This window comes from Nyctereutes procyonoides, unplaced genomic scaffold (genome assembly GCF_905146905.1).
Source record: "Nyctereutes procyonoides isolate TBG_1078 unplaced genomic scaffold, NYPRO_anot_genome, whole genome shotgun sequence".
Taxonomy (NCBI): domain Eukaryota; kingdom Metazoa; phylum Chordata; class Mammalia; order Carnivora; family Canidae; genus Nyctereutes; species Nyctereutes procyonoides.
The window spans coordinates 37,837,666-37,853,979 of NW_026575049.1; the positions used below are offsets into that span (position 1 = coordinate 37,837,666).

General features: G+C 45.0%; 1 protein-coding gene across 1 annotated transcript in view; it reads left to right on the forward strand.

Moving 5' to 3' along the window:
* The first annotated feature begins 12,843 nt into the window (after positions 1 to 12,843).
* ST6GAL2 (ST6 beta-galactoside alpha-2,6-sialyltransferase 2) overlaps positions 12,844 to 16,314 on the forward strand; it is a 71,657-nt gene continuing 68,186 nt past the window's right edge. Inside the window, exon 1 of the mRNA XM_055327790.1 lies at positions 12,844 to 12,912. The gene's annotated coding sequence lies outside the window, so the exon portion shown is untranslated. The remainder of the gene's footprint in view (positions 12,913 to 16,314) is intronic.

Sequence of the window (16,314 nt, forward strand, 5' to 3'; positions counted from 1 at the left end):
ATTGCCCTGAGCGCAGAGTCTAATAGGAGACTTGATCCCAGGATCCCAGGACCAGGACCTGAGAGGAAACCAAGAGCCAGTAGCTCAACTGAATGAGCCACCCAGGTGCCCCTCAGAAATTGTTCAAGGTGTATCTAGGCCAAAAAAAAAAATATATATATATATATATATATATATATCTAATAGCTTTAAATCACATATTAATTAATTAGGTACAAACCACTTTCCAAGTATATATAGTTTGACATCTTAGTACAAGTAATCCTCATTATTTGTGGCTTCCATATTTGCAAATTCACCTATTTGCCCAAAAGTATCTGTAACCCCCCAATTGATACTCAGGGCACTGTCAGGGCCATTTACAGATATACACGGGGCACTGAAAATTCTGAGGCAACAATTTGAGAACATGTTTCCAGCTGCGGTCACACAGGTGACACTGTCTTCTTGTTTCAGCTCTCATGCTGTAAACTAGTGTCTACATCATGGCCTATTAAGTGCCATATTTCTCACATTTCTGTGCTCTTTACTACTAGTGTTGCTGTTCAGAACACCCCAAGCATAGCACTAAGGAAGGTTCTGAGATACCTTCTGGAAAAAGATGTGTGTCAGATAAACTTCCTTCAGGTGTGTGTTATAATGCTGTCAGCTGGGAGTTCAATGTTAACGACTCAACAATGTATATTAAATAAGATGCCTCTAAACAAAAACACTAGTAAACAGGGCTATGAATTGATCAGTTGATGAAGATGTTGTGGTCAGGAGCTCGCAGCAACCAGCCCTTGTATTTCTTCTTGGAACGATGATTTAGTATTTGTGAATTCACTGTTTGCGGGAACATTCTGGAACATAACTACCACGAATAACAAAAATCAACTGTAGCTATTTGAAAAATAATTTCTATAAATTGAAGAAAAAAAACACATAATTTTACTTCACTCTGAAATATCCAAAATTATTTAATAATGTGTGTTCCTGTGGAGCACTGCACAACTTCTCAAACTCAGAATCAGGTTGAACACTGCTGCTTTTGTTTCTTATCACCAACAACAATGTAGCCCAATCTGATGTTCAGACTGTCAAACCGCATTATCCTACAGGTATCAAGTGTCTCTGTTTTTCCCTTAAAAATCTAAAATATCCTGCAGCATCTCAGTGAGTTTGCTGTGGCATCCTCAGCACCTCTGCACACATTTTGAGAACCATGGGTCTAATTAAAGAAAGAATAAAGACACAGCAAAATTGAATATTTTTTCAGGAATAACCAATTTGGTTACAGTATGTATAAAAATTGCATACTTATGAGAAATGGTAGAAAATGAGGCTGGAAAATGAGATTTGAACTAGCAAAGGAAGACTATGAACACCACTTTGTAAAACTGTTTGGCTTTTATTCTCAAGGCATGGGAGAGCCAAAGAAGATTTTAAAGAGGGGAGGGCAGATGTACAAACCTGTATATAGATATGTTTAAATGATACGTAGATATAGCAATGCATAGGGATCGATGAATTCACATACATATATTTTAGAGAGAGAGAGTGGAGAAGGAGGACGAGGCAGGGACAGAGAGAGAGAGAGAGAAAATCTTAAGCAGGCTCCACCCTCAGCACAAAGCCCAACATGGGGCTCTGTCTCATAACCCTGAGATCATGATCTGAGCCAAAATGAAGAGTCAAATGCCCAATGGACTGAGCCCCCCGGGGTCCCTCATGTATATATTATACATACTTAATATATATGAAAATATAGGGGCACTTGGGTAGCTTAGTTGATTAAGCGTCCAACTCTTGGTTTCATCTGAGGTCAGGATCCCATGGTTGTGGGATTGAGCCCTGTGTCAGGCTCCACACTCAGCGGGGAGTCAGCTTGAGACTCTCTCTCCCTCTGTCTCTATGCCTGCTCCCCACTCTCTCTCTCACAAGTAAATAAATGAATCTTTAAAAAGATATATGAAAATATATATTATGTATACAAATAAATCTAAAATTATAAAATTGCATAAAATTTACATGACAAATAAATATATATTTATTTTATACAATATACAACATTATAAATATTATATTATAAATGAATAGATATATTTATATGTAATATATATATATATATATATATATATGAACACAATATGGTGGCTATGAAGGATGGATTGAATTGGGGAGAAATTAGAGGTGGAAAGATCAGACTGTAAACTACTTTCAGCCTCATACCATAAGAATCTGACCCAAAGCATGGGACATTTGGGTGGCTCAGTAGTTAAGTGTCTGCCTTTGGCTCAGGTTGTGATCCCAGGATCCTGGGATTGAGTTCCGCATCGAGCTCCCTGCAAGAAGCCTGCGGCTCCCTCTGTCTGTTTCTCTGTCTCTCTCTGTGTCTCTCATGAGTATATAAATAACACCTTAAAAAAAAAAAAAAAGAATCTGACCCAAAGCAACAGAAAAGGAAAGGAACATTTTAAGAGATGATGCAAATACAGGAGTTAAAGAAGCTAAATATTTATCAGAGATAAAAGGGTGTGTATGTTGTTTACTTCCAGCTTCCTAGCTCAGGTGGAGGGTGAGGCCATTAACCAAGCTACACTCAGACTTGAGTTTGGATTTCTTTTCCCCAGTGTTAGATGAGAAGGATGAATTAAAGCTCAGATTTAGTCCATATGCCAGTATCTCAAACACTGCTGCTGGTCTCCATTATAGTTTCATTTTTCTGTCAATGTTAAATAGCAAGGATTGAGAGAAGGACTCACAGAGATTCCAGAAAGAGCAGCAGATTTCAGGAACAGGGGGATAGCCCTGTGTTAGGGGGAAGGCCTGGTGGGCGGGGCTGAAGGGTGGACAGAGGTGGGGAGGAGGCTAGTTAGCGCTGTTGACTCAGCATGCACCCAACAGATACTTGCAGAGCACCAAACACAACAGATGACATACTTGCTTTTATTTATGCAAATAGGGAAAAGGGATGTCCCAGAAACTAGATCATTGTACTTTAAAACTGTATACTTCCTTATAATATTTAATAAATGAATAACATATTTTCATTGCTGTTTGCTTTACTCTCTTCTACCACTCTGAGGCCTTCCCCAGCTAGGTTTGTTCCTTCTTCTCTGTGAGGCTTTCCCTGATTAGCCTTTTAAAAATAGCAACCCTCACACTCCCAGGATCCTCTATGTTCCTCTATGCTTTATTTTTCTCTAGAGCTCTTATTATCTGGCACACTATATAATTTATGTATTTATTTGCTTATTTCCTGTCTCCTACCACCCTACACCAGAATGTAAGGTCTACGAGTCCTGGGATTCTTTTTTATGTCTTTCATTGATGTGTCTCAGTGCCTAGAACAGGCCCTGGCACATGGAAGACATTTGATAAATATTTGTCGTGCTTGAATGTGATTCTAGTTTGTCACATGCAACAGAAGAAAAGTACTACAGGCCATGAGGTTGTATTTTATTAGTAAGTTTTTTCCTGAGAAAATGAGATTGAAACTGAGATGTGTAGGTTAGGAAGTGAGCAAAAAAAGGCCCAGGGGCTGGAAGACCTCTGAGGGGAGGGAGTCAGGGAAATGCTGTGCTAAGAAGAGGGCTGTAGCTGGAGAACCAGGTCATGCAAACTGTGAGGGACCAGCCCAAAGTCAATTAGCCTGGACCTCACCACATTTCAGAGCATTTTCATGGTCAGTTGTGCCCCAACATTACAGCTTAGTGGTTCTCAAACTTTTTCATCTCAGGGCTTGTTTTCATTCTTGAAAATGACTGAGGACCCTAAAGACCTTTTATTTAGGTGGGTTATATCTATTGCATATTTAACAAAAGTAAAATAGAAGTTTTTAAAATATTGAATTTATTTATTTTATTTTTTAAAGATTTTATTTATTCATGAGAGATACACACACAGAGAGAGAGGCAGAGACATAGGCAGAGGGAGAAGCAGACTCCATCCATGCAGGGAGCCCGATGTGGGATCAATCCCAGATGCCAGGATCATGCCCTGAGCCAAAGGCAGATGCTCAAATGCTGAGCCACCCGGGGAACCCCAAACATTGAATTAATTTAAAAATAATAATATAACTAAAATAAGAAATATAAGAAGCAAGCATTGGTTGGATGTGGAGAAAGGGGAACCCTCTTACACTATTGGTGGGAACACAAACTAGTGCAGCCACACTGGAAAACAGTATAGAGGGTACTCAGAAAATTAAAAATAGAGCTACCCTATGACCTAGCAATTGCACTACTAGGTATTTACCCCCAAAAAATACTAATTTGAAAAAGCATATGCATCCCTATGTTTATTGCAGCATTATTTACAATAGCCAAATTAGAGAAGCAGCATAAGTGTCCATGGATAGATGAGTGGATAAGAAGATGTGATATATATATATGTGAGATATATTCACTATATATATATATATCTCACAATATGCACTATATATATCACTATATATATATATACACACATATATAAATAATCTCCACAAAATGGAATATTACTCAGCCATAAAAACGAATGAAATCTTGCCATTTGCAACATGGATGGGTCTAGAGGGTATAATGCTCAGGAAAATAAATCAATCAGAGAAAGACAAATACCATATTCTTTCACTCATATGTGGAATTTAAGAACTGAAATAGACAAAGAAAAAAAGAGACAAACCAAGAAATAGACTCTTAAGTTTAGAGAATAAACTGATGGCTAACAAAGGGGAGGTGGGGAGGGGGGATGGGTGAAATAGGTATCAGGGATTAAGAGTACACTTACCAGGATGAGGACTGAATGATGTATGGAAATGTTGAATCACTCTATTGTACCCTTGAAACTAATATAACACTATATGTTTATACTGGAATTTTTTTAAGTCAAAAAAGTAATAATATGAAGCTATTAGATGTTAACATAAATCATGTTTGGTGAAAAATTAACTGTTCTTCTCAAAACAAAATGAAATGAAACCTAGGAAGAAGAACCACATTGCTTCGCACTTTTGTAAACTGCTTTCATGTCTGACCAAAAATACAGGTGAATTCTCAGAGCTGCTTCTGCAGTCTGCTACACTATTACACGTCACACAGCCTCTATAAAACTCCACTGTACATTCATGAAAAAATGAGAATAAAAAAGGAACTAATACCTAGTATTACTAGGAAAATAGCTTTGACTTCACGAGCCCTTTATGAGAGGGTCTTGAGGCCCCTAGACCCCTGGCCACACTTAGAAGGGGCTGCTCCCTCATTCAGGAAGATGACCATGGAATGCAACCCCTCTGTCCCCAGGACAATCTTTGCTGACATCTTGGAACTCTTCCTTTAAGAGTGTTCTTAGGTCATTCTCAAAAAAGATAAAATCATGAATGTGTACTTTTTTCCTCTTACCATATCTCAGTGGCTCCATAGAAAGGAGCATCTTCCAGAACCCATGTAAAAAGAAAGAGGAAGGAAGGAAGGAAGGAAGGAAGGAAGGAAGGAAGGAAGGAAGGAAGGAAGGAAGGAAGAAGGAAGAAGAGAAGAAAGAAAGAAAGAAAGAAAGAAAGAAAGAAAGAAAGAAAGAAAGAAAGAAAGAAAGAAAGAAAGAAAGAAAGAAAGAAAAAGAAATTTAAAAGTTCTCTCTCAGGAGAATAAATCATTCATTGTATCTCATCAATACTGCTACCATAATTTCCAGTTGAATGAATAGGGCAAAGGAGTTTGATTGTGTCCTAATATTTTTACATGTCATGGGATAATTGGTTCCCCTTAGCCAAGTCAATCAAAAATCTAAAAATTATTTCCTGCTCTATTAGGATGCAGTTTGCTTTGTTGGTTCTTTTTTACTTCTGTTGATTTTTGAGTTGAGGAATGTATGCCTATCTAAAATTGTGCTATTTAATATATAAAGTACAATCACCCCTGGTCATGTGAGAATGCCTTTGGGAAGTGTACATTTATTTTTAAACTGCATTAGATGAGAATTATGTTGGAGAGAATAACTTGAACCAAACAAGAGAAATATCAGACGACTTAGCACTTCTTTTGAAAAGCTAACAGGTAGGGTTTTTAAAGGAAAAATTTGGTCTGAAATTTCTACTTTGTATTCACGCTTCTGATGTCTCTTAAATTAGTGCCATTATTATCTATTAGTTTCTATAACTGAAGCTATTTTGTACCATTTCTAGCATTGACTGGAAAAAAAGTAAATTGCTGTAGGATTTAGGCTCTGAAATGGAATGGTATTTTCACCTCTGTTATAATTGTATGTCGGGACCGCCTGCTGCACCTTCAGATGATTTGTGTTTTGTGAGAGATGTGTAACAAATTGCAAGGCTAATCAATGGAAAAATTACCCAGTAGTCGAGGTAGGTTTTAATTAATTATATTGCTAGTTTGTTAGAAGAGAGGGCTTTGAACAGGTAATCAAAGAAACATCACATATGGGCGGTTTGTTCCTGTATCGTTATGTTTAAAAAAGAGGTTTCTTGACTAGCCTTGGACCACCTCCAGATCCTGCCAAAGAATGGGGATGGGATTAGTATCCTTCTGGCAACTTGCTGATGGGTCTTTCCTTGCCTGTGAGGAAATAAATGAAGACCATCCGGATGAGATCCCACAGAGGCTATTTATTCAGAGCTGGCTCTAGCAAGGGAGTCAGCCACCATCATATGCGTTTGGCAGACTTAAAGACGGGAGGATGGAAGAGGGGGAAAGCTTTAGAATGGAGACAAGGGATGATTTCAGGGGTCCCTTGAGTGAGATGGTTGGAATGGGGAAGCAGCAGATGATTTGTTATCGTGCTAGGGCTGCCATAACAAGATGCCACAGGGTGGGTGCTTTAAGCAACAGAAATTAATTTTCTCACAGTCCTGGAGGCCGGAAGTCCCAGAGGAAGGTGTTGGTAGGAGCAATTTCTTTGAGGCCTATCTGCCTGCAGATAGCTAGCTGCTGGCTGTGTTGCTATATGGTCTTTTTTCTGTGAGAGGGTACCCTGGTGTCTCTGTGTGTCCTAACCTCTTATTCTTATAAAGACACCAGTCAGAATGGATTGGGAATCACCCAAATGACTCCATTTTAATTTAACCATCTCTTGAAAGGCTCTATCTCCAAATATAGTCATATCCCTGAGGTACAGTATGCTAGAGCTTCAGCATAAAATGGGCAGGGACATAATTCAGCCCATAAGCATGGAGTAACTAGACACAGGGCATCATCCCATGTGATTGGTTAGGGAAGCATATTTGGCTTTCTATATATGATCTTAAGTTGTAAGTGGGGACAAATATCGGAGAAACTGGCAGCTATTACACCCTGACTGTGTGGGGTGGATTGTGCAAAGGTTTTGCTTCCTCGTTTGTTTGTCGCTGATTGTTAGTCAGAGTTTTCTTGTTACAATATAATCTGGCTATTGCCGGTTTGTATGTTTAGTCTCACTTGGAAAAAATAGAAGGTAGTGAGAGCAAATCCCTGTTCTGTCATCAACTTCTAAAGCACTAGTTCCTAGAACTGAACCTGGTGGATAGCTAGCACTCAAAATAGTTGCTGATGGAATGGACTCGGGGTCATAACGTTTCTTGGTACCAAATAGTCATGCATCTCTCTTGCCCTCTATATAAAATCTATGTAATATAGATTTTCTTATCAACAAAATGGGCATTCTCCATCACTTTAATGACAGTTATTGTTTATCAAACAATTACTATATGTTCAATTGGGGTAGGCATTTTGAAGTCACTATCTCATTTAGTTCTCTAAACAGCCCCATAACATGGATTATTGTTTTGATTTTATAGATGAAGAAAGAGAATCAGAGGCGCTATCTTGCCTGAGTGACAATTACTAGAGATACGTTTTTTTATCCAATTTTCCTGTAAGACTGAAATTATTTCAAAATAAAAGGTTGAAAATGAAAAAAAAATTTAAAAACCTTTGCTACAAGGATTAAATGAGTTGATACTTATAAAGAGCTTAGAACATAGATTCAAAAAATTTTAGTGCCTACATCTTATTACTGCAGAATCAAGAAGTGACAGGGCCACCCCTCTGTGTGCCTTCCTACCTTCCCTTCATCATTCAGAGTTGTGGAAAATCCAGTGAGATGATTGACAGGAAATCCTTTACATAAATTGTGAAGTGCTGTACGCTCGCCAATGTTTCTGATAATTGACAGGAAAACCCTGACATAAACAGTGAAGCGCTGTACCCTTGCACATGTTCCTCAGCTTGTGGTGAGCTTAGATGCTTGTAAGTAACTGCAATGGGTTACTCCGTATTGTTGGTGAGGTAACTGAGGAACAGCAAGCTCAAATGACTTCACCAAGGTGACAAGCTCAGAACTAAAGGTGTGGCTTTCAGTCCTATCCTTTCGATAGCAAGGAAAAGTTTAGGGAAAAGAAAAACGTCCCCACCCCGACTTTTTTCATGCTGCTTTGTCTGAAAGGAACAGATTGGCTAGGAGAGGTCAGGTGGTGACCCCTTAACCTAGCCCTGAGGCCAGCTCAGTCACCTAGCCCGGAGCCCCAGGCTGGGCTGGGAGTGGTGCTCACTGCAGATGAGGCAACTATTTGCATTTGTAACCTTCCTTCTGTATCTGATGCTGAAATGACATCTTTCTTAAGCTAGAAAAGTTTTTGTCTTTCTCTCCACCTGGAAATATTGGAAGGAATGGTGTGTGTGTGTGTGTGTGTGTGTGTGTGTGTGTGTGTATGGGTGTGTGTGTGTGTGTGTGTGTGCGTGCCCGTGCTTGAGAGGAGGGGGTCCCCCTGCATGCCCAAGATTCTGACCTCCACACACGTCCAAATTCCCAGAGTTGTTTCTTCTTCATAAGGGTCGGTTTCCTTATTAACATTTCTAAAGAGTAAATTAATTAAATTTTAAAAAATCTATATGGGTTGGCTAGACAACAAATGCTTCCTCCTGATCTTAGTATCGCATAATGGGCTCCAAACAAATGAGTATCTGAAATTCATTTTTTTTTACACTGACCACATACAGATTTGTTTCACTGATTAAATATGAAGAACACATCTATAGGCAATTTCCCTCCCTGAGGTGCTAAATGCATTTTACAGAATGGTGATCACAGGTGAGTCAAGACCAGAAGAAAAAATGCTTAGAGAAAAATGATACTTAAAAAAAAAAAAAGTTCTCAGCCTCAGTTTCCCCACCTGTAAAAGAATCTGTGGGTTTACTGTGACAGCTAAATGGCACAATAAATAAGAGAAGTATTTTCTATAAACAGTACTTAAGTGAAAAGAAATACTCCAGATTCAGCAATTCAGTTCCTACCCAAACTCAAATCCTTCCCAGCTGGGAGATTCACTGAGCCTCCTGATTTGACTGCTACCCAGTAACAAGTTCCCGAAAACAGAAGGAATGTTTCCTGTGAAATATAGCCCATCATGGGTCAATAGTGGGTGGGACAGTGGAGGGAGTCCTGAGTTTAAAAACAGAAAAGGAGATTAAAGTTATTATGAGCAAATGAGTAAGAGCAAGCAAGTTTCTGGAATTTTTCTTATTTGGAGGAGTAAGTTTATTTTGGTTTTTTGTTGTGGTTTGTTCTGTTTAAGGAAAGGGATATTTAAGTGCCAGAACAGCCCAGGAATGTCTCACCAATTGGTAGACTCATAAAAACATTAAATAATCTGCTCCTATTTGGCATTCCTGTAAGCAATTAAAGGATGTCAAAACATTTTATTTACCATTACACTTTGACAGAAAGAATCATCAGTTGATAGCTTTATGTACATCAACTGGCTTTCTGATTTCTTCAGGAGGCAATAGATTATGCCACTTTAGTACCACTTCATTTAGTACCCCCATAAATAATAATCGTAAATAATAAACTCAATTCACTTTAAATTTTACAACAATAATTTGCATAGTTGCCTTCAAGTGGTAATTTTTCTACAAGCATCAAGTTAATTGTTATTTGGCCACTCTTCTTTAACTTCTCTTTCTTTTTTAATAAATTAATTTTTATTGGTGTTCAATTTACCGACATACAGAATAACACCCAGTGCTCATCCCGTCAAGTGTCCCCCTCAGTGCCCGTCACCCATTCACCCTCACCCCCCACCCTCCTCCCCTTCCACCACCCCTAGTTCCTTTCCCAGAGTTAGGAGTCTTTATGTTCTGTCTCCCTTTCTGATATTTCCCACACATTTCTTCTCCCTTCCCTTAAATTCCCTTTCACTATTATTCATATTCCCCAAATGAATGAGAACATACACTGTCTTCTTTAACTTCTCATTAAGATTTCTTTATGGTAGTCAACATGTCAACTCTCTCAGCATGCATGCAAAGAAACAAGAAATATATACAAATATGAGAATATACAAGAAATGTATACAAATTATTTTTTTACTTCACTGTTAAATTGTTTTAACAGCATTATTTATTAAGTAGTAGAATTTATTAAGTATCAGATTCCAGGCCCTAAGAGACACTGTTAACACCCGATCTCTACTTCTTACAGCGAACCTTGAAGGTAGGTACCATTACATGCATTACACAGAATGGAAAAGCAGGGTCCACAGTTCGTGACCTGCTCCAGTTGATAAGGGGGTTACTTCCCGCCTTGCATCACTTCCTTCCTCCACCTCCACGAGCCACTGGACCCTATCACGTTCCTTTTTTTTTTTTTCCAGAACTTTCTTTTAGCCCCACTATAGTATTTCACACTAGTGGAATACAGTCGTCCTTGTTGTTAAATCCGTGTGACACATTATCCCTCCATGCAGTTCTGGCCAATTCCAGGTGTCAGAAACCATTAGCATAACCCGGGAAATACTGAGTAAGCTTTCCGGACACATGCTCTTGATGGAGCGCAGTGCATTTTGCCCAGTCAGTTTTAGTTGACCCCCGTGACGTTTTAAATTTCTGCAAGCCTTTGGACGGTAGGAAAGGGATTTCCATCACCTTTACACGCCTACTGCGGAACCCGGGTCCCCAGCACACAGTAGGCACTCTGTGAGGCTGAATGACATGGGTGCCTCGGTAATTGTTTAAGTTTAAAAAGCCTTAATTAGTCAAATGAACGTCGTACAAATTTTAAAGTGGTGTGTTTAGTGAAGGACTTGTCTCCGAAATGTTATTAACCTCTGCAGGGACCTGCGCTGCGGAGGACAGAGGGTAACTTGGCCCTCCAGGTGTAATCCCACCCACCTCAACCTGTTCTACCTGCGGGCTCTCCCACACCCGCCCGGTCCTCGGCCGGGAGCCGACCCCGCGGCGGGGTCCCAGCGCCACCCGCACGCACGCGGCGAGCCACGTCGAAGTTCAAAGGAGCGTGTTTGTCGGCAAACAAAGGGCGGCGCGGTCTCGAGTCCCGCGGCCGGCTGCGGCCCCCGGGAAGGGCGGGAGGGCCGCGGCGACAGAGGGACATTCCGCACGCGAGCAGACGGACACCCGATCTGCGGCTCCCGGCGGCCCCCCCCACCCGCGCCCGCGGCCGGTGCTCCGAGCGCCCAACGAGCGGCCTCGGGCGCCGCCGTCCCGAGAACTTTCCCGTCCCCTTGGGGACAGGGGCCGGCGGTGGGGAGGTGGGGAGGTGGGGAGGTGGGGAGGTGCGGGCCTTTACAGAATTCCTGCCCCGGACGTGGCGGGAGGCCCTCTGCAAGTGGAAGGTGGCTGGTGCCCAAGTCCGAGCCCGACCCAGGGCGCCCGGGAGCAGCTCTCCGGGGCGAGGAGCCGGCGGCCGCGCGGGGGAACAAAGGGGCCCGCGGGCCGGGGAGGATGCTGCGCTGCCCTGCGCCCCACCCGGCCGGCGGGCGGGCGCTGCCTCCTGCGCAGGTAGCCCGGCCTGCGGCGCGGCGGGAGGGTGTGTTCAAGTGGGGAACACAAAGACTCACTTCCGCGGAGCCGGGCGCCCGGACTCCTCTGCCCGCCGCTCGCGGCCCGGCCGCATTCCTGCATCCCTGCCGCCCGCGCGTCCCCGGTGCCCGCCGGCTGCCCCGCGCGGAGCCGGCGCAGGTAACCCTCGGAGGAGCGAGGGCTGGCTGCAGGCGACGGCCCGGAGAGACATGCCTTTTTAGGCAGCCGCGCCGCCCGCGCGCCCCACGCCGCCCGAGTCTGCAGTCGCTCTCCGCCGGGGGCACGGATCAGCGCCGAGCCGGGGAGCGCCCCGCCGTGCACCCCCCCGGCGGGTCGGGGGCGCGGGGAGCGGACTGTGCAACTTCCCGGCGCCCGGCGCCCGGCCGCTAGGTGAGCCAAGGCCGGGAAGGCGGAGGACGGAGGCGCCGGCGGAGGGAGGGGGGCCCGGGGCGCGCGGAGGGGAGGCGCGGAGCCCGGGGGCGGGGCGCGGCGGGAGCTGGGCGCGGGGGCCGGGGGGCCGGGAGGCCGGGAGCCGCCGCCTCGCCCCGGGGCTCCGGGCCGCGGCTCCCCCCCCCCCACCCCGCCGCCCGCGCCGCCGCGGCCGCCGCCGCGCTGCCGGGAACAATGAGGCGCGCGGCGCGGAGCTGAGCGCTGCGCCGCGCCGGCCCCGAGGCCGAGCCCCCCGCCGCGCCTGCAGCTGCCGCCCGGCGCCGAGGCTCCGGCCCGGGGGAGGTGATCCCGCAGGCCTCCCGGGACGCGAGCGCGGGCCGCCGGGGGCTCCGGAGGCGGCGCGGGGAGGTGGCTGCGCGGGGCGGGGCGGGGGCGGCCGCGGGCAGAGGCTCTGAGCCGCGCTCGGCCCCCGCAGCCCCAAGTTCCGCGGCGCGCGTCGGGCGCCCCGGCCCCGGGTCCTGGCTCCGCGGGCAGCCGAGGGCGGTGGGAGCGCGTGGCGCGCGCGCCCGAGCGGCTGCCGGGGAGTCGGCGTGACAGGCACGCCTCCGCCTGCGCCTCCGCCTCCGCCTGCGCCTCCGCCTCCGCCTCCGCCTGCGCCTCCGCCTCCGCCTGCGCCTCCGACTCCGACTCCAGCGCCGCGCGGCCGGGCAGCGCCGAGTCCCGGGGTCGGACGCCGCGCCTCGCGGAGAAGGTGGGTCCGGCGGCCGCGCTGCTCGGGCGGCGGGCGGCGGGGGCCTCGGGCCGCTGCAGCCGGGGCGCCGCTCCGCAGGGACAGGGGCTGGCGACCGGGACCCGGGCTTGTGGGCGCGCGGACGCCGAGGGCTTGGGGGAGAGGCAAGGCGTTCTGCGGGGGGTGAGCGAACCGAGGGCTTGCGCTTTGGGCACCGGTGGACGCCGTTGTGCTCCTGCCGTTCGGTCACTACGACGGCGATCTTTTATTCTATTTAATTTGGCTTTGGGAGGGAATCGGGGCTCTTAACTGCCTCCCTCGACCCCACCGCCCTGCAGAACTGCACTTCTTAAAGCCGAAAGTGTGTTCCATTGATCTCTGGTTCGCTGTAGCTGTAATGTTTAGGGACAGAAGGGATCCTCCGCATCCCACGTCCCCGGGTGTTCATTCCTACGCATTTGCACGAGGGAAACTCTTGCTTTTTAAGTTGTACTTTTCACCGTGCAGAGAAGATCTGCGATGCGTTCTTTTGGATAAGCAGCGTTTATATCCGCCTCTTTCGGATTTGACGGCGCTGGGGCACGGAGTGAAGTTAAACTTGTGGCTCGCAGCAAGTGGTGCCTTCCAAAGCTAGAGCTGTATTTGGGGAAGCCCTGCTTTCCAGGAATTTAAATGAGACTTTTTGTGGTTGCCTTCCAGGGCTCTCCTAGTACCATATTTGTTTTGTCAGGCTGAACTTTCAAAGCTGTTTTATAATCCAAGAAGCACTTTGGGAGAAAAGTAATGCTTGGCTGGTTTTTTGTGGACTTATTTTTACAGGGTCTTGCTGAAAACTCGACGAGAGGCAAACCATATTTGGTTGAAATCTTTGTTTTCCGTGCCTTGCGCCTTCTAACAGTGCAGGGGCTTGCAGATCCCCTGTGCGGGGGACTGGCTGCCTGGGTGAAGGTATTGTTGGAGCACTTGTAGCAGATTTTGTGTTAGTTAAGTGCTTTGTGCATGTTTAAAAAGCCTCATGCAGGTTACTTGATATTTATATTTGGGGGAATTTTGCTCAACATATCTTGCCGCTTTGAAATAATTGTGACTAAGGAAGAATTTCAAGAATTGGAAGTGCTCTATGTTGCCAATTGTTGCAGACTTCTTCCTTTAAAAGAAAAAATGATGTGTGGCCTTGAACTTACTTTTACCCACTTTCCTTCTCCCGTTATTTTTCTGACACTGACAGCCAGGATGTTTGCAACACTCCAAGGCTTGCATTTCCTACTAAAGACTGAGAGAAACTGCAGTGCTGAATGAATATTATAATCAAAATGGAGAACAACCTAAAATAATTGGTGAATTGCCTTAAATTTTCCAGCTACGTTTAAAAATGGAGGCACTCAGACTTGTTGGATTCTTGATCCAGTTTTTTATTGTGATTGATGTAAATTTTTGCACTTTACCTTTTTGCCTGGTGCAGTTGGAGCTTCTGGAGTTTTAAGGGAAATCTCTTGGGAACAGTGTGATGTGAGCCTTCGCTCTTAGTGGATTTCTGAGCCCCACAGTTTAGACAGAAGGTGGAGAGTTTTGGTGAGCAGTCAGAGCAGAGCCCAACGTTTGGTGGGTTTCTTATGTGGTGCAGGCTATCTAGGAAGTAAGGATCATGAAATGAGGATATGCAGACTGGAGGGTTCAAGGCTGAGATAATTTAATGTTTAAAAATAAGTGAACGGGGGTGCCTGGGTGATGCAGTCTGTTAAGCCTGACTTGACTTTGGCTCAGGTCATGATCTCAGGGTCCTGGGATGGACCCCTGCATAGGCTTTGTGCTCAGTGGAGAGTCTGCTTGTCCCTCTGCCTCTGCTCCTCTAATTGTGCCAGTGCGCGTGCGTGCTCTCTCTCTCTTAAATAAATAAATCTTTTAAAAAATACTTATATGTGAATGGAATTATTAGGCAGGTAAGCGCAATCAATCAACTATGCTCACTTTCTGGTGAGGACAGTTAAAAAGGAAAGGAAGGGTTTACTCTGGGGTTGAAGACTTAAACTGGGGCTAGGGGAAGATTTGTGATCAGCTGGCGAGATACAGGTTAAATAGTGAAGTTGTTGCTGAAAAAGTCCTGGAGGTGCTTGTTTTTAGAGGTTTTTTTCCCCGAGTTTCTCCTCTTTCTGAGATGATTTAAGTGTGTGACTCTCTGACCTACTGCTTACATGAGCTGCAGTTGCATACCGTAAGTCCAGAATGTACCCAAGTGTTGGTTTGCCAAGTGCTGTGTCTTTCCTAACTTGACAAACCCATCCTGAGCTTTCTGCATCTACTGCTTACATCAAATAAATGATGAGTTCTGTTCCACAAACAGAAATATTTGCCTTTTGAGAAACCGAGTTGATTTTCAGACTTAATGCCTCATTCCCGATACTCCTGAATAAAAATATCTTATGCGTTGATAATGGGGACAGTCTTTTAAATATTCACCTCTTTAATTGTAATGTGTCGTTGCCCACCCCCCACCCCTGATCTTCTGTTATATAATCTTAAATTTTGATTGGTTACGTTAAATGAAATACTTCATTCAACTTGCTAAGCAAAAAGTAGTGCCCTCATGCTACGTGTACGTTAAGTTTGAAGTTTTTAAGTTTGAAGTTTGAAGCTCCTCCTCCTCAGAAAAAAAAAAGAAAAGAAAAGAAAAAAAAAACTATGGGGTGAAGTTCACCACTGACTCTAAGAGAAATAATTACATAGAATCAGATGCTAATTTTGGAACCAGGAAAGTGCCAGGTGTACTTTTACATAGCAATTTTCAGTGTTCTCAACAGGTTAAGGTCAAGGTCAAGGACTGAGTGTGCTATGGCAATGGACCAGCTACTGTTAGTGCATAAACTTCAGACCCTCAGTTTATGTATCTACCATTTATCTGAAAGCCCTCCTTCTTTTGAGAGATTTATCTGTAAACATTATTAAGTACACAGGACACAGAAATATCAGAGAGATATGGATTTATTATGCCACTTACCAAATCCCATCCTGATCTGAAATTCCAAGTCCTCTCCTCTGAATTGATGGGGGACAGTTGCTGTGCTTGGAACCCACCCAACCTCGGAGCAAAGTGGTGGCCGTTCAAGGATGTGAGGTGTGAACTGGCAGTCCTAAAGCTTTCCAGACATCAGTAGTTTGGTCCAGCACTACTAGCATGGGTCCGGTAAAAGCAGGTTACCAGCAGCTGCTTGGCCACTGTCTTCCCTTGGCTGCTTGCAGGTCCCGGGCCATCCTGCAGTGCCGAGGCCCTTCTGATTTGGGGAAGAATTGCTCTATGGCTGGAAATGACATCAGAAAAATGCTACCCCTCTCTCCGGGATTTGTCTGCATGGAACTACTCTCTGTCCCTTCTGGGTTCTGCTGCCCCCTGTGGTCTTCCCTAGGAAAGAACTCTGAATTCCAGGT